Here is a 27,122-nt window from a genome sequence, read left to right as displayed (position 1 = left end):
TGGGCTTTTCCCTGGGGAAGACTATTCCTCCTACTCCATCATTCCTCAGTTGTCTGTAATAATTTGTGTAGGATTGAGGTCTCCTGGTCTTTTTCTATCCACTTTGGTATGGCTGTTGTTGTCATCCTTGCTCAGTTCACATTTGGGCAGTCATATTCATAATATTTTATGGGTCTAGCTTCATGCATTTTCAAGATTTTCAAGTACTCAAATGTAAGAGCAAGATGTCTCAGTTGGTAAAAATGTTCTCCACCAAGCCTTAGAATCTGGGTTCAATACCTAGAACCCACCTGGTGGAAAGAGAGAACCAAACTTCCACAAGTTTTCCTCTGACCTCCTGACACATGCAATGGAACATATAGGTCCATGGCTAGGCAGTGGAGGTGCATACCTTTAATACCAAAACTCAGGAGGCAGAGGCAGGCAAATGTCTGTCTACAAATCTACATAGAGAAACCCTGCCTCAAAAAAGTAAAAATAAAAAATAAAAATGGCATATAAATGATATTCATTGCCTCTCATTTTGTATTATCCAGTTACCAAAGTCTCTATTTACTGAAAGTTTTTAGTTGAATGTACTTGTTCTGTGATTATTGCTTCATAAACATCCATTAAAGCACTCAGGTTGCTCATGTTTTCCTTTGACTATCTGCATGAGTGTTATATCTTAGATATGTCTTTTCCTCAGGTCATTTGCCTTTCAAATTTATGTTTCAATATTTTACAATGGACTTTTTCATTTTCAAAAATAACAACATTTTTTAACCTTGAGATAACAATTCTTCTCATTGACTTTCATGTCTGTTTGGATAAGTTAACTTTATAAATGTCATGTCCTCATCAATAATTGTGGAGGATCATAGTTTTTCATAGTCATTTCTTGAATTATTTTTGTTAAATTCATTCATTGTAGCATGTGCTGGTTAGAGCCTATAGGTAAATATTATATAAACCTTAGTACATAGTAAGCTCTCAATCAAAGTTTATCTAATACTTTCTGTCTCACCAGTTTCCTTTTTTACCTTATCTCTGAGTTCCAAATAGTAGCATAAAAAATAAAAAACCAGATACAGATATTGGAGTTCAAGCTTCAAGCTGAAGATCAGAGAAGCAAAGCAGCCAAGCCAGTAGACCTTACCTCTATCCAGCTGAAATGGCAATCCTGTCTTCACAAATCCTGAGGCAAAAGGTTCTGAATTCCTGTCTCCTCCACCTCACATTTCTTTCTCTACCCAGCCATATCCTCCTGTCTCCACCTCCCTAGTGCTGGAATCAAAGGCATGTGATCCCAAGTGCTGAGATCACCTTTTTGTGAGCTGTTTCTTTTAAAACTGGATCAATTTCAGGTAGTCACTGTGACCTTGAACTAACAGAGATCCTTCAACCTCTTAATCTTGAGTCCTGGGAGTAAAGGCATGTATCACCACTCCCTGACCTCTGTAGCTTGAAGCTGGCTTTGCTTTCTGAATCCTCAAGCAAGCTTTAATAAATCATAAATAATATATCACCACACACTATAGTGTGAATTTATTTAAAATGTGGGATTCAAATGTTTTGTTTGTTTTGATTTTGTAGCCTCAGGATAATTCACTAAGATCAGTATAACAAACATGGCAAGGAAAAGGTAAATAGATGTAAGTAAAAAACAAAGAAATAATTAAATTCTTAGCTAGATACAGGGAATATGGCTGTAATTCCAAGCTATTAGATTGCTCAGGGAGGAGGAGTCCAAGTTGAAAGCCTGCCTAGAATATATAATAAGTTCTAGGCCTGGCTGAACTTTCCTTTTTGTTGTTACTGTATGTATGAGGAAGTATGAGACTGGTGACACGAGATCTCACATACCTCAACTGGGCTTTATCTTACTATGCAGCCAAGGATAAACCTGAGTGATTTAGTCCTTAGAAGATTTCTGAAATAGTAGATGTATTTAATCAAAGTCTTGGCCATAGGAGCCCCATGGGAACCTCCAAACAAGACAGGCTATTTTCAAGTCTATCGGTTATCCACAAACTAACAGTTGGTCTCTCTTACTGAAAGAAACATCTATACAACTCATTGAAGACAGAGAAATTAACCTGATACCTACCTAGAGCCTCTACCCCTGATTGTTCTGCTAAAGAAGCACAGCAACAAAATGACTCCTAACAATATTCTGCTGTGCCTCTCTCAGTCATCATCAAAGAAGCTTCTTCCTGTATCAAATGGGAACAAATACAGAGACCCATAGCCACACATTATGCAAACCTCTGAATGACTTGGATCACTCAGTCCTAAAGGGGTTGTTTACATTAATTCTCTCCCCTTGGGGTTCAGAGAATCCTAAGGAAGGTGAGTCAAAAAGATTGTAAAAGCCAGAGAGGATGGAAACACCAAGGTAAAGGGCATTCTAAAAATAGCAAGAAATGTGCACATATGAAATCACATATACTGTGGCAGCATGCACACGGCCTGCCTGGATCTGTGCCAGTTGAGGTCCTAGCACTGGAAGAAGTGTACATAAGCCTCTATAATCAACCCAGAAGCTATTCCCAATTGATAATCCCTCACAAATATAAAATTAGTTCTCTTCAACAGAGTCTCACTAGGAATAAAAAACCTCTTGAGAGCAGATCCTATGCCCAGCCACAAACTCAGTGGCATCTTTGGAGATTCTCTGTCTCAAAATGTTTTCTCAGGGCATTTTCTTTAAATCTTACAATTCTTTTACATGTTTCTTATGGCTTGCTTATGGTTTTGTGATTTTATGGAATTCCTGTGTGTATGAACATGTGTGGTGTCTCTCTGTTTACATGTTTCTTGCCCTTTTTCTTGTTTCTTCGTTTATTTTGTCCTATTCTGGGTTGTTTTATTTATATTCCTTTGTTTCTTTCATTAATATTCTTTAGATGTCTGGTTTTTTTTTTCCTAAGGAGAGCTAGAAGTGTGTGGATTCAAATTGGCAAAGGGGGGGGGAGGTTATAACGATCTTGGAGAAGTTGAAACCATAATCAAAATATATTCTATAGAAAGAAATCCTTTGTTTGTTTGTTTGTTTGTTTGTTTGTTTGTGTTTGATTTTTCAAGATGTAGTTTCTCTGTGTAGCTTTGTAGACCAGGCTGGCCCCAAACACACAAAGATTCACCTGTCTCTGCCTCCCAAGCACTGGGATTAAAGGCGTCTGCTACCACCGCCTGGCTAAGAAATTCATTTTTAAAAGTAAAAAAGAATACATCTTTTCATTTGATAATTTAAAAGGTTAACTTCTACCAAACTACAGATATATCCAAGTGTCCTTGAAAACATAGTTACCAGTTCAAACTTACATGCATGTAGATAAACACATATATTCGAACCTAGTCTTTGATTTGAAATTATCTTCCATAATTAGTCCCTATAAAGTCATCAATACCCCCAAGTTAAATATGATGTGAGTGAAGTTTTCCCTTTTGAACTGGTGGTCCAAGGTACCTATTATATCATTCATTCTCTAGAGAGACATGGCAACTATTCTGGGTTGTAAGGTACTTTGAAGTTACTGTTCTTAAATAGTGTGTGTAGGCGAATAAAAGGAAAATTTAAAAATTGTCTATATATCAAATTCTCTATGCTCTTTTCTGGCTCCTCCTCTTCTAACTCAGGGATTACCCTGACAAGGAATCAGACTTTCATCTAATTCTAGCAGAAACTTGACAGTCTCATTATTTTTTTTAATGACATTTCCTGTTCTTTCCATCACTGGGTCCTTTTGCAGGAGAAACACTGTCTGGCTAGGGCCTGAAGTTTCTTTAGAATTCAATCTCTCTGGTGTCCAGATGGTAATTCTTTTGTATGCATACAAGTTCTCTGTTCAACTGAACTGTTTGAGGTACTTCTTTTGTCCCATTTAATCATTTTCATGCTCAGTATCACTACTGGTACTCCTTGGAAATAGAGTCCTTCCCTCATGTCATGCCATGTTCAACAAGGAGTTATTTCGACTTGGAGACTCCACAACTCACATGACTTAAAGAGATGTTTCTAGGAAAGACTGTGATATAGAAACGAAATTTAATAACTACTCTGTTCTCCCCTTCCTGTTCTAGATCCTAGGTTGGTGACTTCCTGGGCAAGTGCTTGAGGTGGTTCATGAAAAGGTCTAGGAAGGCATGGATCTCTTAGCTGCACATCTCTGAGTCCATACAGTTCAGCCAGTTAAGATATGAATAGGGGCTCTAATAGGCATTTCCTGTCATGACAGGCTTTCTCAAGACATTTCACACACAGGAGTCAGTGCTATCTCTCAGTAAGAAACCACTGTCTTTTCCCCACATGTTTCTCCTAATTGGGCTACATAAGGGTCTTTAACATATGATGAATGGCTTCCCCTGAATGAGTGATTCTGAAGCCAAGGCACATGCTAGAGTGCCTTTTGTGAAGCCAGCAGGAAGTTGTGATTCCACTTATGACTTAGAATCACATTCATCACATTCATCACACTTTAGATCAAACAGACCAGATGTGACTCAGCATGGAGAGAGACATCCAGTGTCAGCAGGTAATGATAGGTGGGGTAATCATTTTGGAGTACCATCACCATCATTAGAATATTGCTCATTTGGTTACCTAAGATTGTTTGGTTAATTATATTTTAATTTAATCATTTATATATGTGTACATGCATACATCTTTAAACATCCCAGTTCACAATGTGGGTCAGAAGACAATTTAGGTGATTCAGTCCTTTCCTTCCATCATGTGAGTCCTAGGAAGGAACTCAGGTTCTTGGGCTTAGCTGTAAGCACCTTTACCCACTGAGCTATTTCTGACCCATGATGCATATTTTATACACACACACACACACACACACACACACACACACACACACACACACACACACACACACACTTCTGGGAACTTATTTTGAAAGCCATGATTATTTGATGAAGGCATTTCTTTGGAAAAGAGGGATCTTGTTTTCTAACTTGTGGTGATATATGTATTTTTAATGAACTAATAAACCTTGCCTGGAGATCAGAATGCAAAGGAAGCCCCAGCCATAGAGGCCAGGCCGTGGTGGCACACACCTTTAATCCCAGGACTCAGGAGACAGAGGCAGATGGTTCTCTGTGAGTTCAAGACCATCCAGGGCTACATGAGAGAGAATCAATCTCAAAGAGAAACAGAGATGATGCCTTTAACCCCAGCACTAGAGAGGTATATAAGACAGGAGCAGCATCTCAGACCTGGCATCCAGTCCTAGGGAATTAGTCTCCAGCCACTCTGAGGGCAGGGTCACCCTAGTCTTGGTAGAAGTGAGAGCAATCTGGTGTCTTGGCTTCTTTGCTTTTCTGATCTTCAGCTTGAACCCCAATATCTGTCTCTGGGTTTTTGCTTCTCTGATCTTCAGGCAAGCTTTCTCAGATCATAAACAATATATCACCACACTAACTTCTTATGACTCATATAGGATCAAATATGGATTTGCTTCCTACTTTTTATCCAAGTCAATCCTAAGGCTTTACATCTTCCAACCCCCATGGTTTCCCTTTTCATTGTCCTTTTGCCATCTCCATTCATAAACTATTGCCTACTTATGAAATGAATTGAAGAAAGGAAATGTTCTGACCCACATGAGGTACGTGTCCGTGCACCTTCCCCCATCCCCGCCATTTCTTGCTGGCTACTGACTAGACCACCAAACACAAAGCCACAGACATAGATCAAGGGACCATGGGATGGGATGACTGGAAGTCATAGCATAATAGCCTCAAAGTATCATGTTACACTCCATGCAAGTGAAATCATCACACACAATATTCACATTAACCAAAACTTCTAGGATAATCAACCCTACTACAGAAAGTTAATGAAGGGCATAAATGAAGTGAGTGTGGTCTGTGTCCATCTAGACAGATGTTTATATTCCACATGCAATACATGACATGAGCAAGTCCCTGGTGAGGCCCACTACTGTGTGGCCCACCAAAATGCATGGCTGGAACTGGTAAATAATGGGACTAATTACCAATCCCAGGATGGGAAGGCAGCTTGTGTGTTCATGGGAGCAGAAGCCCACACAGGCAGTAGGGTAGGGCTTAGGGAAGAAAGGGGAGCAAGGATCTATTCACCACATTTTATTTAACTTATTTTTGTACCTCACAAGATGTTCCAGGACGAAGGTCCCAAAGATAAACACTGAATCTGACTGAGCTGTAGATTTATTTTAAATAACACATTGCCAATTTATTCTTTTAATTAAACCATCACTTAATAATAAGTGAATCACATGAAATTCTGACCTTCAGCTTCCTTGAAGATCTATCAACCATGGAGGTGTCCTAACTCCTCTTCCCCAAAGATTGTTAAAAAAAAAAAAAAAAAACTAAATCAGAGTCTGTCTTTTAAAAGAACGATGGAAAGAGAAAGGTCTCATGATTCTGAAGCTGGTAGGTCATTTTAAAAGAGGGCTTTGTCTTTGTCGAGGAGATTAAAAGTTGCATTTGGAGAAAGAGAGACAAAAATGTGGGCAAGGAATGTAGAACAAAATTTTCTCATTGTCAAGTCAAAAGATAAATCCTTTAGGAGGAAAGAAAATTTTCAAGGAAACTGAAGACAAACAAGTTTACAAATAGTTCTAATAGCAACCAGGAGCCATTCAGCTTTTTTTTCTTTCTCCCTGAACTTTCTCCATTTTTTCTCTCTGTGTTGTTACCATTCCTTTCTATTGATTCATTTCTGTTTATTTTATTATAAAATGTATGTACATTTTGCTCCAAATGCCATAAGAATCTACAGGAAATGAATCTCTGATATTTATAAAGTTTCATTTATTTTATGTATAACTGTCATTTAAACCAAACTAATGTGTTTTTTAGATTCCAATGAAAAACCAACAATATAAGGCACCCTCTATAAATGGTAGTTGGACTATATCAATATCCCCAGGAGATCAGGAATGCAGATGCCACAGCTGTCAGTCATGCCTGTCACCCAGTAACAGTAGTGATTACTTTATGTTCTAGGACACAAATGTTTCTAGGTTTGATTGTGGGATTCTGAGTGCTATAAAATTCTATCCAGCACCCTACCACAGGATACCCCTGCTACCACTGAAACTCTCACCTTCCTAACTATAAACACTATGAAAATTGTTGGAAGTGTTTGTGATGCATGTGTGTATTTGTCAATTATAATTAGAAAGGGAGTCAATATCCTGCCATTATTGTGTTGTTATATACAATTTCATTAGTTACTTATCTCTTTACTGAGACAAAATACCTGACAACTTACAAAAAGAAAAGTTTATTCTATTTGACAGCTCCAGGAGATTTAGTCCATCAGGGTGGGAAAGTCAAGGCAGCAGGAGCCTGAAGCAGTTGGCCTCAATTCATCCACAGTCAAAAAGCAAAGGCTTAGCAAGGCTGCTACACTGCTTCTCTTCTTTTAACTCACTCATTCCAGTTCCTTTGTTAATGGAACAGTGCTACCTCATAGTTATGACTGCTCAACAATCTCACCTCCTCAGTTAACACAATGTAGTAACTCCTCCACAACCATGCTTAGAATTTTGTCTCCTAGGTTATTCTAGGTCTTGTTAAACTGACAATCAATATTAAGCATCACAATGCTCTTAACTCTCTGTAGATTCGAATCAGGTTTTTGAATGTCACGCATTTGGTGAACAATGCCATAATATAATAAATTATCTCTGAAGATTTTATTTTGAAAGAAAAAAAAAACAGGGAGATAAGAACTAGAGCTTTATCTCTCTGGAATTCCAGAGACAGGAAATGACTCATCCCTACAGGACAGTCAGTATTCAGCTAACTCAGGCTCTCAGGTTTCAACTTGGAATTTAATCAGTCTGTTGTATATGTATGTAACAATAATAATCAAAGAAGAAGAGGTCATGAATTTGGCAGTGGGTGGGCTGACACTGGAGGAGTTGGAGGGATGGTAGGGGTAAGAGCAATGTATTACTCATATATAACGTTATCAAAAACTAAAATGCAGAGGGAAAAACTGTTTAGTAAACCTCCTTGCCACATACAGAGCATTGTCTGTTGTGTCTGGGCTCATGTCCTTTGGGCAAAGGTCTACTGAAAGGCTCAATACAGAATATTAACAATGCTTCTCCCAGACAGTTTTTACTGTTCCTCTTATCAAAAGTTTTAGTTTTCTTGAAAGGGCTGACCACTCTGAGTTTGATCATGCTCCAATAAGTATATGGACAACACAAATTTACTTGGTGTCTTTATTTTATGGTATTTATTTTTGTGGATGGAACCAGGGTTAGACAGTAGACCTAGGAGGAATTTGCAGCAAGTTGGATAGGGATATACCATATAAAATTCTCAAATAATAAACACATTATGCTGGGGAAAAAGAACAATGTCTAGGGGCAGGAAAGATAACTTCATTGGTTTAGTAACTGCTGAACAAACCTGAAAAACTGAATTTGAATCCCCAGTTATTATTTAAAAAAAAAGCCAACATACTGATTTGTACCTGAAACCCTAGAGCTGGGGAGATAGAGACAGAAGGATACATGTGGCTCATTATACGGCTATTCTAGCCATATTGGTGAAGACCAGGTACATTAGGAGACCCTGTATCAAAAAGTAAGGTGGAGAAGCAATGGATTATGAAACCTAACATCAATCTATGACCTCCAAATGCATGCTTACATGTGTACATGTGCACACATACACAGAGAACATGTACATACACACACACACACACACACACACACACACACACACACACACACACAATTTGAGAATTATATCCTCGTTTTCTAATTCTAATGGAATTGGTGACTACTTTTCCCAACAGAAAACAGTAGAATGCTGTTAAATGTTGGGTTATAAAAGCCCATGCAATTTTTCTGTTTTATGATGCCACATGACAAGTCTAACTCTACCTTGATGTCAAGATGCAAGAGAGGTCACATATTTGCTCAGGTAGAAAGTTCCACTCATCTTCAAAAACGACCACAGATATGACCTTCTAGACTTATCCATCATCTACTTCCCAGCCTCAACAGATACTTAAGAGGCAAAGGATGAATGCAGGGAATCCCTATATATCTCATGTAAAAAATGACAAGCAAAATATAATGTCAGTTCAAAGCTATTACATTTAGAATTATTTCTTAGTCTTCAATAATTCACAAAATGAACATCCATTATTTTTTATTGGCCTACAAGAGCAGAATCAAGAAAGATTAGTGCACATTATGAAAAGGCATGTATTCAATATGAAAAAGAAACTTTCTATATGTTCAGCAATAGAATAGGTGTTATTTTATAAAAGGACAAAGGAAGCAATCAGAAGAAATCATAAGACCATATGCTTGACATGTTGCCCTAGGAATAAGAATATATATTATACAAAAAAGAACAATTGACTTTAACTCAAGAAATTGTTATATGGAAAGTAATATTAAAACTAAACTGTTTCATTTTACTAATTTGTCATTTACCATTGTGGCCTATAGGGACATATATTGAATGTATGTCCCAGGAGAATGTGTAAACTATATTGAAGCATTCATTTTATCTGATAAAAATGATTGAAGGATGTTTATTAAATAACTTATAATTATCCATATTTAAAATAAATACTGGAGATGGTAATATGGTTAAATTACATAACCACCCTTCTCTCTCTTCTCCCTATCTCTTCTTTTCTTTTCCTTTACCTTCTTGTCTTCCTTTCTTGACCCTCTCCTCTTTGTCCTTCTTAAATATCCTTCTAGGTTCTTATTCAATGCCAATACAATATTGATGGATTTAATTATTTAAATTTCTGTGTGAAATAAGATAGTATTAGATACAATTTCTGGAGAGGCAGCTAGTTGGGGACTTTTAAGACAGCATGAATTTGAAATCAAGTTTTTATTTTTTACAATTTTTTACATTAACTTTTTATTTCAATTAAAAACAATCTTATTTTATATACCAATCCCAGTTCCATCTACCTCCAGTCCTCCATTCCCCCACAATCTCCCCATCCCATCCCCCATCCACTTCTCGGGGAGAGCGAGGCCTCTCATAGGCGATCATCAAAGTCTGTCACATCATTTCATCATTTGGAAGAGGAATCAGCCCTCACCCCCTGTATCTAGGTTGAGAGAGTATCCCTCCATTGGGAATGGACTCCAAAAAGCTCATTCTTGCACCAAGAATAAATACTGGCTCCATTACCAGTGGCCCCATAGACTTCCCAAGCACTCCAACTGACACCTACATTCAGGGGGCCTGGTTCCGTCTTATGCAGGTTCCACAGCTGTCAGACTGGGGACTGTGAGCTCTGCTCAGGTCAGCTGTTTCTGTGAGTTTTTTCAAAATGGTCTTGACCCCTTTGCTCATCCCTCCTCCCTCTCTACAACTGGACTCCAGAAGTTTGGCTCAGTGCTTAGCTGTAGATCTCTGCTTCTGCTTCCATCAGCTACTGAAGGAAGGCTCTTTGATAGCATTTAAGGAAATCATCAATCTCAATGTAGGGGAAGGGCATTTAAGGTAGCCTTTCCATTATAACTTAGAGTCTTAGGTGGGGTCATCCTTGTAGATTCCTGGGAATTTCACTAGTGCTAGGTTTCTGGTTAAGTGCATAATGGTTCCTTCTATCAAGGTATCTCCTTTCTTGCTCTCCTTCTCTGTTCTTCCCCCAACTCAACCTTCCTGGTCCCTCATGTTCTCCTCTCCCTCCCCTTCTCCTCCCATATTTCTCCTCCCTTCCATTCCTCTCCTGCATGCTCCCAATTTACTCTGGAAGATTTATTCAAAGAAGAGATAAATTGCACAAATAATGTTAGAACTCAAATGACAATGTAAACAAGGTTAAAAATATAATAATGTAGAAGAGGAATACCAAAAATATTCTCCAACTCTAAACATGTAGAGTCAGCTAATTTTTAGACAAATAAAACTGACTCCTGAAGAACAAGAAAATGTATACTTCGATAATTATATGTGTAATGGAACCACAGACAAATAGCTATAAGTCAATTAGGCTAAGAACCAGCTTTCAGTGACATTGTATTTTAAGAAAAACTGAAAATAGGTTGGTAAAGGATAATTCATTTATTTATATTACTTATTCATGTTTGTTTGACTAAACAATGAAGACAAAGACTCTGAGTTTCTTTTTATGTTTACATACACACACATAATACTTAGTATTATATACAGAATGTTTGACCACCAAGCATTCAAAATTTTTATTAGACTAGTATTATGGCTCAGTAGACAGAAGCACTTCCTTCTGGGCCTAACATCTTGAGTTTTATCCCTAGACCTCACATAGTGGAAGGAGAGAATAAACTCCGTCAATATTGTTGTGACTGTCACACTTGTGATATGACACAGGTGGGCCCATATACAACCTCAAACAATGAGAATAAAATGTATTAAATGAATTAATGTCTTAAAAACATTAATAAAAACTTATTTCAGCTACTCCTTATTTTAAAATTCTTCCACTATCTATATTCTAAAAGCAATTATAATGCAAACACCTTTATAATGCACATGGAGCCACATTATCACTCTGTTCCTTTGTCCAACTTTAGTCAGCTATTTGGATACAGTTACCTTCTCCAGATTTAGTCTCAGTATAGATCTATACCACTGCTCACTCAATATCTCAACCTCCTTATCTTTCAGAAATGATGTCTTAGTTTTGTACTCAGTCTCTAAACCTGTTTTCTGGACTTATCTAGTATGTCTTAGTAGACCCTTCCATGTGTCATACAGACTTCCATGTCTTACAAGGACTAAGCTACAGACAGATCAACAGTTTCAGTACATACTGACAGTAACTGCTTGATGTTCCCACCAAGTCTTAGGTCTTTGGCTTCAGGCTTCCTATGACCTATGGTTGCTGTGGAGAATCTATTAAGAGTCTTTACTTCCAGGAACAATCTCCATCCACTAACCCCTATTACTCTGAACTTATCTGCCCTTTGTTAAAACCATTTGGAGAGACTTGCTATTCACTCTCTTTATGAGTTGCCATAGCCTAAGGTCCCAGAGGACCATAGCAATGACATCTATTTTTATCATGCTTGCTGTACCTTTTTCTGTCTTTTTTGGTTTTTGAGACAGGATTTCTTGCTGTGCCTTGTATCAAGATTTTCAGGATCATTTCTAAACACTACACCTATATCTTAAATCTTTATTTAATATTTTTCTCAGATAAATACAACAATAAAAACTAATTAACAATTAAGGGAATACATTTCTGTTGGTCACTTTTGAGAGATTTGACCTTCTCTCCACTATTGCTTAGATTCTTAGATGGTGTCATCTTTGTGGATTCCTGGGAATTTCCCTACTGCCAGGTTTCTCATTAAGCACAAAATGACTACCTTAAATGCCATCATAGAGCCTTCATCCAGTAGCTGATAGAAGCAGAAATAGAGATTTGCAGCTAAGCACTAAGCCTTACTCCTGGAGTTCAGTTGTAGAGAGGGAATAGTGTTGAGCAAAGGGGTCAAGACCATGCTAGGTAAACCAACAGAGAAAGCTGGCCTGAACTCATTAACTCTATACCTACTTGTGGAGAACATGCATAACACCAAACCAGGCGCCCTGAATGTGGCTGTCAGTTGGGAGGCCAGGGCAGTCTACGGGGATGCTGGCAGTAGAACCAGTATTTATGCCCAGTGCTTTTTGAAACCCATTCCCTATAGAAGGATACTCTCTCAGCCTTCATGCAGGGGAGAGGGCCTTGGTCCTGCTAAAAATAATGTTCTCCAGCACCAGGTCTACCTGCACACCACCATGTAACACCATGATAATAATGGACTAATGTAACATAAGTTCTAATAGGTCTTAATAATGAAAACCCAGAGTTCAGATACAGGGGCAAAAGCTGAAAGACCAGACAGATAAAGGAACAAACCACAGTCACACCATACCTTGACAACTTCACATCTGAAAAGAGAGCAAGTTCTGGTTTCCTCTCACCTATATTTGTCTCTCCACCCAGCCATCTAACTGCCTGTCTCTGTTCAGCCATCTCACTTTCGGTCTGTCTCTTAGTTAAACTCTCTGATCCAGTCTCTGATCTTCAGACATGCTTTATTTGTACAAACAAGATGTCAGCAGAGACTAAACCTCTGAAAATGTAAGCCACTGCAATTAAATGTTTTCCCTTTATAAGAGTTGTTGTGGTTGTGGCATCTCTTCATAGCAATAGAAACCCTAACTAAAACATTCTGTATGAATGTATATTTAAAAATATAGCACTTCCTATGGAGTATATGTGTTTGGTTTTAAAGTAATTTCCCTCTCTGGATAATTCTTGCATCAGTTCTCATCTGGCACTTTACAGTATTAACCTTGTAATCATACCGTTTAGGGCATCCAGGATACCATAATCTGAATCATATTTCTAAAATCAGAACCTAACCCTCAGAAAATATACTTGTTGATTACTGTATCATGCATTTAAATTTTTCATTTGCTGGATAAATGTCTAAGCAAGTAAACTTGGCTGGCATAAATGATCATGTTTGAGGTCTTGCATAATTTATATGTTAATGATGATCCTAAGAAACAAGCAAGCACATCCATCAAGACTCAGGTGAAAAAATTCTTGAAGGGAAATTTATCACAGTTTTAAAATTTTGTTTGGCAATACCTTGCCACATGAGACTCTCAGTCTCAGGGTCTTGGATTCCTGCCCCACATTGGGCATCACAATACAAATGGAGTTCTTAATTAGTATAAATAATAAAAATCCAGAGTTAGATACAGAGGAAAATGTTGAGAGATCAGAGAAAAGGAGGAGGAAGCCACCGCCAAACATTACCTCCTTATTGTCTCAGCAGATAAGAGGATAAGTTCCTGTTTCTCCCTGCTTATCTTCTGTTTCTGCCCAGCAACCTCACTTCCTGTCTGTCTGTACAGACCTCTAGACCACTATGGTTAGCTAATAGCAAGCTCCATTCTCTGACCTTTGGACAGGCTTTATTTGTAAAAGCAAGGTATCTCCACAATTTTATCTATAAATGTACCTAATAAGTCTTACAGAATGAAGGCAGTCAAAATCACATGAATGTATTTTTCATGCTTTTAGATAAATTATCATGTGATAATGATATTTACAATCTACTCTTTTTGTAGTCTCAAAACATATTACTTTGCTACAAAATGATGCACCAGTAAAGAAAATTTGTCTGAAATATTATCAGTATTTTTAGTCAGCCTATCCTGACCACTGTCGAGGAAAGGTAGTTAAAATAGGCCATTGACAGACTAATCACACTCATTTCCTCAACAATGATCTTTCACAGGTGACAAAATGCTACTTCCCTTGTAAAAAGAAAGGGCAGCTCCCTATGAAAGAACAGTGATCTCCCAAGGTGTGAGCAAAGGAAGGTGCATTGTGCAACAAATCTGTGAAGGATGGTTATTTCAGGACTGCTGAATGACGCCAAATGTGGTCTTTTGAAGGTCAGCAATATCATGATTTATGCTATTTGCTATTTCTAGAAGTACTGTAATATCTTAGTCTGAAACTTTTATGTAAATCACCTTGCTGGTCTTTATAAGCAAAGTTAAGAGTTTATGGCCATATGCATTGATTTCTTTGTTTGAAAGTGACAGAATGACTAAAGGGCACAACTGGGAGAATCTAACAAACATGAATAGCAATGCTTAAAGGGTACAATAGTGTATACAAAATAAAATCCAGATTCCTTATGATGGTAAACGAAAATGGTAACTCTGTATCAGCTCTGCCTACTTTATTTTTTATGCTGTGTGTGTGTGTGTGTGTGTGTGTGTGTGTGTGTGTGTGTGTGTGTGTGTGTGTGTATCCATGACTGACTGCATGTGTAGATCTGAGTACAACACGAAATAGTTCTCTCTTTTTTTCATCCAGGTCTCAGAAATAAAACTCAGGTTGTCATGCATGTCAATAAATGCCGTTACCTGCGGAGCTATTTCACATCCATCAAGAAAGGTATAGATTACTTATGAACATTTTAATGATTATCAAGCCAATATACAATTTTGCAAATGTTATTTTATAGTCATTGACATACAAGCCATTAAGAAACATTTTATGAGTTCTTTGTATATTTTGGAGATCAGGCCTCTGTCAGATGTGGGGTTGGTGAGAAGCTAATCCCCCAAACACCAAACAATCCAATTAAAAAGTGGGGTACAGAACTAAATAGACAATTCTCAATAGAGGAATCTAAAATGGCTGAAAGACACATGAGAAAGTGTTCAACATCCTTAGTCATCAGGGAAATGCAAATCAAAACAAGTCTGAGATACCATTTTACTCCTGTCAGAATGGCTAAAATCAAAAATACCAATGACAGTTTATGCTGGAGAGGATGCAGAGAAAGAGGAACACTTCTCTACTGCTGGTGGGAGTGCCAACTTATACAGCCACTTTGGAAATCAGTATGGCGACTCCTCAAGAAAATGGGAATGAGTCTACCACAAGATCCAGCAATTCCACTCCTAGGCATATACCCAAAAGAATCACATTCATATAACAAGGACACATGTTCAACCATGTTCATAGCAGCATTATTTGTAATAGCCAGAAACTGGAAGCAGCCTAGATGCCCCTCAACCGAAGAATGGATAGAGAAATTGTGGTACATTTACACAATGGAGTACTACTCAGCAGAAAAAAACAATGGAATCTTGAAATTTGCAGGAAAATGGATGGAACTCGAAGAAACCATTCTGAGCGAGGTAACCCAATCACAAAAAGACAAACATGATATGTACTCACTCATATGTGGACCTGCTTTATGATACGTAATAGTCACCATGGTTTATCAGAGCTGTCTTTAATGATGTTGCTCAGAATGTTTTCCTCCCAGATGATGACTAAGAAGCTAATTAAAAAAAATGGTGCCAAGTACCACAAGAGTAACAGAACTGAGCTGTTCTCTGGATTTTGTTTTTTACTTTTTTTGTTGTTTGTTTGTTTGTTGTTTTGTTTTTTTGTTTGTTTGTTTGTTTTTTAAATGGAGTGTGCTGGATGGATGTCTCTACAATTTTGTTCAAATGACTGCAGAACCTGGAAAAGCTGTTGCTGCTATTGATGCATAACATATTGCCATTATTGATATATATATATATATATATATATATATATATATATTCAAATATGTGATGAATCCAAGGTGTTTCAGTGAGTGCTCACCTGTGCATGCAAATTTGATTTCATCTTTAGTAAGTAGTAAAGTTATATGCTTGCCAAAAAAAAAAAATAAGTGACACACTGGAAGACAAATGTCACACAATTTCAATTTTATGTGTAACCTAGAAATGATGAACTTATGGGAACAGAGAGCAGAATTGTGGCTATTAGGCTTCAATGTGGGTCTTTTAACAATGGGGAAATGATTGGTTTAAGGATATAAAACTGCAGTTGGACAAGAGGCATGGACTCTGTGAAGTCTTGAGGTCTACTGAGAGCATGATAAATATGGTTGATAACAATATGCTATATTTTAAAAGTTGTGAGACAGTATACTTTAAGTGTTCTCAAAACAAAAATGATGAATATGTGTGATATAACATGTTAATTGGTTTAATTTAGCCATGCCATTGTGAACATACTGTATTGTGTATCATAATTGTGCATGACTTTATTTATGAGCTAGATAAATGAATGAAAAAAAACAAAAACCAAAACAAACAAACAAAAAAACAAAACACAATGAAACAAACTCCTGTAGGTGTGGTATTGTACTTTTAATCCCGCACTCAGGAGGCAGAAACAAGCAGATCTCTGTAAGTGTAAGAACAGTTTGGTTTACAGATGATGCCCTAGGACAGTCAAGACTTATAGTAAGACCCTGTCTCAAGCAAAAACAAAAACAGAAAAAGAAAAATAATCTATAGACCTTACTTCAATAAATCCATGTTACTAGCCACACATAGAGGTAACCATTTAGACTTGAGCATGGGGATAGATATATATCTATTTGCATTCTTCAGCATGTTGATAGCCAGTTATGCCAGCTCCATTTGTTGAAGATGCTTTCTTTTTCCAATTGTATAATTTTATCTTCTTTGTAAAAACACAAGTGTTAATAGGTTTGTGGATTAATATCAGCATCTTCTTTTTGATTTCATTGTTCCAGCTGTCTGTTTTTATGCCAATACCAATCTTTTTTCATTACTATAGCTCTATAGTATAGTCTGAAATCAGGGATGGTTAAAAAAATCTAGAAATGAGTTTCAAACTCTTCTACAACTTGAACTACCACTATGTAGTTTATTATAATCTGTGAGGGAATTTCTGGCTCTCAATTTTCCTGTATCTTAATCTTTATTTATCTTCATAGGATTTAATTAAAAATCTAACCAAGAATTATGAATTAATTTCCTAGTCTCATTCAATTTCTACTTTGTTTAAAAATTACTAGACTTGTTTCACCTACAGTTCCACACACTTATAATTGCTTGCTTTAATTTTATATTATTTTGACTATGTATACATACATGTGTTGTATAATATAGGGTTGCAAATATATGTGTGGATCTGCTTTCCCATATTTGTGGGTCTGGAAGATAGTCTGACAGTGAGATGCCTTCTTCAAACATTTCTCTATTTCTTTCTATCTTTTTAAAACAGTAACTCTGGCTGAACTTGCAGATGGTGTCTTTGTCTAGAATGCCTGGCCATTGAGACCCAGAGATCCACTGTCTCTGCCCCACTCTAGTACTTGGGTTAATGCTAGATTACAGACTTATGTAGCCAGTCCCAGATTTTTATGTGTGTGCAGGAAAACATCACAATGATGGAAGAATGTACTTCTGTATTCTGTGAATACATGTTTCTCTTACTTGTTTAATAAGATGCTGATTGGCTAGTAGCCAGGAAGAAAGTATAGGCAGAGATCAGACCAGGAATTGTGGGAAGAGGAACACAGTGAGTAACCAAAGAGATGCCACGTAGCTGCTGAGGAAGCAAGAGGTCCTGGCATCACCAGGTAGGCCAAGAACTTATGGAGACACACAGATTAATAGAAATGGGTTAATAATTAAAAAAGAGTTAGCCGCCCCATGTTGGTGGCACACACCTTTAATGCCAGCACTCGGGAGGCAGAAGCAGGCAGATCTCTGTGAGTTCGAGACCACCCTGGTCTACAAGATCTAGTTCCAAGACAGCCTCCAAAGCCACAGAGAAACCCTATCTTGAAAAAAAAGAAAGAAAGCAAGAAAGAAACAGTTAGCCAATGAGCCATCAACCAAACAGTTTATAATTAATAGAAGCCTATGTGCCTATGTGTGTTTATTTAGGACTAAGAACTGCGGACCAGGCAGAACAGAAGAGTCTGCCTATATCAAAACTATCAGAAAGCCTTTACAGGGTTTCAAAACTAGCAAAATAGGGTTCTGAAGAGATGTGAAGCCAGAACACAAATAACCTCATAGACCATGATATGTAGCAACACAGACTTTGTCTATTCCATAAAAATTCAGACAGATCATCAGTAAATTCCATCAGAATTTTCTACAACTTTTCATATTTTAAGAGTTCTCAACACATTAAAATGAGTGACATACAGGTTTTGGTTTACAAAATGTCCCAACTATATCTTTTAGTAGAATTCTAAAGAGGTTAAGCGACTTGTTCCAGGTAAGACTAACCAACAGAATATGAGCTTAAATATAATATAATTATTTTTATAAATATGGTTTCATAATACTTCATATACAACTAGTTTCTTGAGTCATCACAGATGTAAGAACATAGAATAGAAATCTGTAAATTTTAGCCCTACACAACAGTGTTTTTATTCTCAGTTCTATAAACTGTAACTGTATGGCACTCAATTCATGATTTCCTTTTGCAACTGTTCTTTTTTTTCTTACATGTGACAGAAGAAGTATAGATATCTATGTTTCATAGGGCTCATTTGAAATTTAAACCAGAAATTATTTAACATAATGAAAAAATACATACAAATACTTAGTCCTTACCAATGACAAAATAAACACACTATAAATATAATATAATTACATAAATTTCTTCTTGTCCATGTACAACTGTTATAAGTATAATTCCTTTCTAAAAATAAAAGACCATTGGACTTTTGTTAGTGGATTAGGTCAAATCAAAGCTTTGGCCCTGGCAGTCCTGGCAGGTTCTGTCACTCATCCCAAGTAGGTCAGTTAAATAAAAGAAGGGAAAGGTTTACTCAATGTGGATACAGTGAAAAGAGAAACAGATTAAAAAAAAAAAAAGAGCTCATGCTACTCCAAAGTCCATCTTTGGGATCCTGATATGAGGCTTTGATTTAAGTATAGGGTAGAAATCACACATGAAGCATGAGCAAGCTTGGGTCCTGATGTGGTCATGCCCATCACTGTCACATCATTATGTGGTCTGTAGTCTTTCCTGGAAGGTGTTTTGAAAATTTACTAGAACCGAGAGAGAGATCTATTTTATTGAAAGCAGTCTCCCTACTTAGCTAACATTAGAATTTAAGTATTTTCTTTCACTAGGCTGAGATATTCCTAGAGAAATTATAGTTATTTGGAGCCTATCACTTAAAATTGTTTGACTTTAGAATATAATTTCTGCCAGGAAGTTTACACCTTGTCCTAGGATATGATCATTTCCTTACCAAGGAGTGTTTGAAAGGGTTTAAAATGGCACAGATAAAGATGAGAAAGTACAATGGATGACGTGGTAAAGTTGAATGGAAAAAGGTCAAGTTCATTTGGGAGCTATAGGAAGCCTTATCAACATAAAATGTGAATTATCACTAACAAGTCTCTTTCTTAGAGGCTTGATTGAAAGACTAATTAGCAGTATATGGATCAATTACTGAAGCAAGAAGAGGGAGAAGCATGCTGCTGGACTTAGGATGGTGGAAGCTTGCCAAGCAGCCGACCAGCATTTGGCCATATAACACAAACAGAAGGCAGAGACAATTGAAAAAGAGTGTAGTAACAGCTGATCTGCATTTTCACTGTTGATTGTTCCATTGGCCTAAGGCCAAGAACTGAACTGGGTTAGAGAAGGTACCTTCATACTGTGAGGTTCACTCTGGTAAAGTGATGGGAAGCAAGGAGCTTTCTCTTGGGATAGCCCTCCTGTTGATGGAGTCCCACATGAGTCCATGTATCTCATCTGGTTTATGTTTTGAAAACCTTTGGGGAAAGAATAGAGTAGAGTTGCTTAAATATCTGGAAATACTAGTTTCAGAGGGAAGAAATTATAATTAAGCTTTTGTGCAAATAACAGGGCAAAAGGTAATGAATCTTCAGGGAGTGCTCAGGACAGAGGTTCTTTCCACAAAGGCCACTATTGAGTTTTAGATACTACAACAGATGTTAAGACTATACTAATATTTAAAACCTGAGGGTAGTGAAAATACATGTATGGATGAGCACAGTTAAGGAAGGGAAGGAGAGAATCAGATATATCATAAAATGATGAAATTACCCAAGAAATACCTCAAAGAGCAGGTTGGCTTATTTGTAATAGATAGTAGACAGCCCATTAAAACCCCACCTGTGAGGACTATAGATTCTAGAGGACTAAATTAAGCTAAGTGTAAAACAAAATTATAAGGTCTGAGACATATGTAGCAATACCTAGGTTATTACTGGAAGTGTCTCAACAGCAAAACAAAAAAATTACATTGCTATAAAAATTTGGTACTCTATAGCAACACAACATGTAGAGTTCGAGCTGGTGCCTACAGAGAACCTTCATCCTTATGTTCTAGTGTCTTTGAAATTGGATGGTATTCTGCAGGCTACCAAAGAGAAGCATCTCTGCAACTGGGTTCCAGAGTTCAGTTCAGTGTATAGCTGCGGGTGTATAGCTGTGGGTGCCTGCCTCTGTTCCCATCAGCCACTGGATGAAGGCTCTAGGATGGCATATAAAGTAGTCATCAGTTTCCTTATAGGGGAAGGGCATTTAGGGTATCCTCTCCACCACTGCCTAGATTGTCAGTTGGTGTCATCCTTGTAGATCTCTGGAAATCTCCCTGGTGACAGATGTCTTCTCAGACCTATAATGGTTCCCTCTGTTATGATATCTCTCACCTTGCTCTCCTCTATTCTTCCCCCAACTCCACCTTTCTGTTCCTCCATTTTCTCCTCTCCCCTTCTCTTCTCCTCCTCACATTCTGCCAGCTCCCTCTCCACTACCCTCATGCTCCCAATTAGCTTAGGAGATCTTGCCCCTTCCCATTCTCTGGGGTCCATGCATTGTTCTCTTAGAGTCCTTCTTGTTTCCTAGTTCCTTTGGTGAAGAGGATTGTAGGCTGGTAATCCTTTGCTCTATGTCTAAAGTTCATATATGAGTGAGTACATACCATGCTTGTCTTTTTTGTGACTTGGTTACCTCACTCAGGATGGTTTCTTCTAGTTCCATCCATTTGCCTGTGAATTTCAGGATGCCATTGCTTTTTTTCCGCTGAGTAGTACTCCATTGTGTAAATGTACCACATTTTCTCTATTCATTCTTCAGCTGAGGGGCATCTAGGTTGCTTCCAGGTTCTGGCTAATATAAACAACACTGCTATGAACATGGTTGAACATATGGCCTAGTTGTATGAATGTGCATTATTTGGGTATATGCCCAAGAGAGGAATTGCTGGATCTTGAGGTAGACAGATTCCCATTTTTTTCTGAGCAACCACCATACTGATTTCCAGAGTGGTCTTACAAGTTTGCACTCCCACCAGCAATGGAGGGGTGTTACATATCTGATTTTTTTTTAATAATTGATTTCGTTTTACATTCCAACCACAGTTCTCCCACCCCTCCACCTGCCCCCCTTGCCTTCCTCCCTGCTCATCCCCAGTCCACTCCTCCTTATAGGTAAGGGCTTTCTTGGGGATTTATTATTTTTCTACTGTCTTGGCTTTCCAACTTTGATATGATCAATTTTGTTTTACCTTATTGCATTTTATTTTGCTGTGTTTTGGTATCTCTTAGAAGCCTGATTAGAAAGTTAATTGATTCAGTTTTCGGAACAGGGAGAAGTAGAGGGAGGATAAACTGTATTCAAATTATATTTCATAAGCAAAGAACCCATGTCTAATAAAGGGGACAAAAAGAAAAATAAAATGGGGTGACTTGTGGGTGTAGTATGTGTGAAAAGTTTATGTTCTTTCAATAGTTGCAATGGCAGATATTATTTTGTTATTGCTGTATAAAACATAGCAAACTTAAACAGTATATTGAAGTTAAAACTTATTTTGACTAATATTTATTTTTAAATGGAAGGATGTGATGCAGATGTCATCTGTTACTGAGAAAAGACAGTAAGGACACATTGCTTCAAAGGCTGTACTTTTACAGAGGAAACTTACACTTGCTACAAGAAAAGCCTGTTAGTTGATTATGAATTAAGGAATGGGGCCTGTTACATTAATCATGACAAATAGTATAATATCACAAATGGACAATAAGAAACATCATTTAGCACTACTAAGGACTTTAATGCCTATAGCTGTTTTGTGAGGAAACTTGGAAGGGAGCTTCAGTGGAGAAAAGGCAAAAGGCAAAGGGATGTTCCTCTTAACCCTAATATGCTACATTTTCCTCCTGGTTCTTGTGTATATTAAGCACATCTAGACACACTTTAACAATAAATATGTTAAAGCTGCATATATATGTTTGGCATTTATAACAATCATTCAACAAAAATTTCATCTGAAACTTTATAAAACAGTCTAAATGTGCTCACTTGAGAAACTGAAGTAGGCTAATATTTTTCAGAAGAAAAAACAATGATGTGTTCGTATTCAGATCTTTCTTCCATAAAGGAATGAATTTATTAACATGAGAGTTCAGTCCAGAGAATGTTTGCCTCTGGTGAGTATTTCCACATAATGATGAAGTCAGTAAACTTGTGGGCTTTAAATAGAGGCAGAAATTTGGAAATGCTTTTCTGAATTGAAGTTCTTTAACATAAAATAAAGACAGTTGTATATATCTTACTAGGATTTAATAGGACTGATACCTTCATTCAACTAACACCTACTCCCTGTGAAATATATAGCACAATTATTTACTAAGAAACAAGGCACTCAAAGACTACTGTACTTAACAAGACACTCACAGACTACTGTACTTACTGAAAAGAAGAAATTATATTTCTTAAAATAATAAGGAAACATTTTATACAGGATAACAACATTGGTCAATATTAGTGTCATTATTGTCCTGCAGAGTATATTAATAGATCATGCTGCCATAAAAATGAAGGAAAGGGGGGATTGTCCATTTAGTTGCATTCATATGTGTGTATACACATACAGTCCTGTGCAAAATTATACATATAGACATACCTCAAGATTTCTAAACTCACAAACATAGCAGTGGTTCTAAAATTCCCATTACAATTCTTCATTTTAAGATATAAAATCCAATATATCTTCTCTTAATACAGAAGCTTAGGATTCACACTAATTTAATAAAGATTTTAAATGAAGTTGGAAGAGGGAGTGACTCATAGGTCACAAGTGGGTGGCAGGTGACAGAGGGGAAGGCCTCCAGGCAGAAAAGAGTCTCTCAGAACTAGTTCCCCAGTCAGAATGGAATGAGATATTATGAGGTATTACTTCCTCTGTTATTTTAACCTATGGTTAATGCATAAGTCACATTTCCAGGCATTACTATACATGAAAGTAATATTTAGAGAAGCTGTGAAAAGAAACTTGTCAAGTGTCCTCCCTCAAAACCAACAGAACTGAAGGTTAAATATCATTTTTAAAAAATCTCATTTGTGCTTACAGATTTGTGGTCTTTCCCTTTATTCATTTCATCTCCCATAACCCAAGTAGAATCTGCCTCTTCTTCCTCTACATGAGATGTTTATAACTTAGCTGTATACTCAAGATTCTGTGCTATAAAAATCATAGTCATTTTATCCAAATGTTAACATGTTTGCTATCAACCTATGTAACTCAGAAGTAAACAGAGCAAACAAGAAATCCATTGTAAACCTATATTATATTAAGGCAATGATTTTGTTCTGCTTTAACTAGACTTATGTTCACAGATATATTATCTGAGCAGGAAGTTTGGAGCCATGATTTCAATGCAGAATCATGAGCTATTTTCACATATCTAAGTTAACTACTGTAGATTAAATACACAGAGATTAGTGATCTAGCTATTCCTTTAAGGGCAATCATATACTTCCAATCTTTAGAGTCTAATCGCTTAATAATAATATCAGCAGAGTAAATCTACCTGTTTTATCTAATACTTTGAAAAAAGGACAAAACATTTGGTGTTGAAGCACAAAAGCCAATGATAGAAGCACAGGAATCTAGAGAGATGATAGACAGTTAAGAGAGTTTGATGCTCTTGTGGATGACTGGAGTTCAGTTCTTAGAACCCAAGAAAGCCTGTTCAAAGCTGCTTGTAACTCAATATTCAGCTTTATGACATACACCACCTTCTTCTGACACCTATGAACACCCATAATAATGTCTCTTTAAGTGTGAGTGTATTCACCATAATTCTAAATCTTCCTCCCATTCTCCCATCCCCCCCATCCCACCACCCATATACTCCCCAGGGAGAGTGAGGCCTTCCATGGGAGATCATAAAAGTTGATAACATCATTTGGGGCAGGGCATAGGCCCTCGCCCCATGTGTCTAGGCTGAGAGAGTATCTCTCCATGGGGGAATGGGGTTCCAAAGTCAATAAGTGCTCTAGGGAGGAAGAAAATTCTTGATCTATTAGAAATGCACTGAATATACCAGTGTTCCTACTACTTAATTTAACACAAGGATTATAGCTACTTAGTTCAATATGCATTTCAGCATGGAGAATAAGCACAGTAAGAAGACATGCAGGAGATGAAGGATGAAGATGACACTGGAGACTTTCATAGGTACAAATCAGAAATGAGGATGTAGGTCATCAAGTTCTTGGTATAGAACTGAGAAGATCCTTCTGAACTAAATATTAGAATAAATGGTGTTATTTTTTAATTAACTTATTTATCTATTCTTCTCTCATATTTTACATACTGACTGCATACTGCAGTTTCCCCTCCTTCCTCTCCTCCAGGTCCACCACAGACTCTCCTCTCTCCCTGATCCATGCCTTGTCTGTTTCCCTTCATAAAACAGCAGGCATCCCACTGATACCAACCAAACACAGCATAACATGTTACAAGACTAGGTACATATTCTCATATCAAAGCTAGGCATCTGTCAACTGAAAAACGGATAAAGAAAATGTAGCACATTATTACACATGGAGTATTACTCAGCTGTTAGGAAAAATGGCATCATGAATTTGAAGTAAAATGGGTGGAACTAGAAAAAGTCACCCTGAGTGAGGTAACAGAGACCCAGAAAGACAAACATGATATGTACTCACTTATAAGTTGATATAAGCTGTAAATTAAAGAAGAATCATGATACAATCCACAGACATAAAGGATATTCTTAAAGATGAAGAGGAAGTAGCCAAAAGAACTCACCAACAACAGCAGAAAATGTCGAGGTGCCCTAAAATAGTAAGGTAAATGATACTGGCTGTAGGGACCAAATGATCTTTTGTATCATTTCACAATGTTTTCAACATTCCATGAGAGTGGAAAGAAATTCTGTACATAGTGAAAATGCTGCTTATCCCATCGATGTAATTTACCATAAAAACAATCAGAAAAAGAAAAATCATATGATTATCTCACTAGAAGCTGAAAAAGCCTTCAACAAAATTCAATAGCCTTTCATGATAAAGGTCTTGGAGAGATCAAGGATAACAGGAACATACCTAAACATAGTAAAAGAAATATACAGCAAACCAACAGCCAACATCAAACTGAATGGAGAGACACTCAGTATGACTCCTCTAAAATCAGGAACAAGACAAGGTTGCCCACTCTCTCCATATCTCTTGAATATTGTACTTGAAGTTCTTGCTTAGCAATAAGACAACAAAAGGAGATCAAGGGGATATAAATTAGAAATAAAGAAGTAAGACTTTCACTATTTGCAGATGATATGATAGCATAAGTGACCTGAAGAATTCTACCAGGAAATTCCTACAACTGAGGAACACCTTCAGCAAAGTGGCAGGATACAAGATTAACTAAAAAAAAAATTAGTAGCCCTACTATATATAAAAATAAAGGAGCTGAGAAAGAAATCAGAGAAACATCATCTTTTACAATAGCCACAAACAATGTAAAATATCTGGGTGTAACATTAACCAAACAGGTGAAAGACCCGTTTAACAGAACTTTGAGTCATTAATGAGAGAAATTAAAGAATATATTAGAAAATGGAAAGATCACCCATGCTCTTGGATAGGCAGGATCAACATAGTAAAAATGGCAATCTTACCAAAAACAATCTACACATTAAGTGCAATCCCTATTAAAATCCCAGCACAATTCGTCACAGATCTTGAAAGTACAATACTCAACTATATATGGAAAAACAATGACAACAACAAAAAACCCTCAAGATAACCCAAACAACCCTCTACAATAAAGGAACTTCAGGAGGCATCACCATCCCTGACTTCAAGCTCTACTATAGAGATATAGTAATGAAAATAGCATGGTATTGGCACAGACATAGACAGGTAGACCATTTGAATAGAAGTAAAGATGCTGACATTAACACCTGGACCTATGAACACCTGAAATTTGACAAAGAAGCCAAAACTATACAATCGAAAAAAGAAAGCATCTTTAAGAAATGGTGCTGGCATAACTGGATGTGGACATGTAGAAGACTGCAGATAGAACCATACCCATCACCATGCACAAAACCTAAGTCCAAATGGATCAAAGACCTCAACATAAATCCAGCCACAATGAACCTCTTAAAAGAGAAAGTGAGAGGTACCTTTGAATGAATAGGCACATCAGTAGCAAAGATGCTGCGATTGAAAATTAATAAGTGGGACCTCCTGAAATTGAAAAGCTTCTGTAAGGCAAAATACACAGTCAACAAGACAAAACAGCAGCCCACAGAATGTGAAAAGATATTCACCAACCCCATATCAGTCAGAGGGCTGATTTCCAAAACATACAAAGAACTCAAGAAGCTAGTCACCAAAACACCAAATAATCCAATTAAAATGTGGGGTACAGAACTAAACAGAGAATTCTCAACAGAGGAATAGAGGTAATGTGAGAGAAGTTAAAGCCAGATTCAGTTTG

The sequence above is a fragment of the Cricetulus griseus genome, chromosome 6 (assembly GCF_003668045.3).
Source record: "Cricetulus griseus strain 17A/GY chromosome 6, alternate assembly CriGri-PICRH-1.0, whole genome shotgun sequence".
Lineage (NCBI taxonomy): Eukaryota > Metazoa > Chordata > Mammalia > Rodentia > Cricetidae > Cricetulus > Cricetulus griseus.
This window is presented reverse-complemented; position numbering follows the sequence as displayed.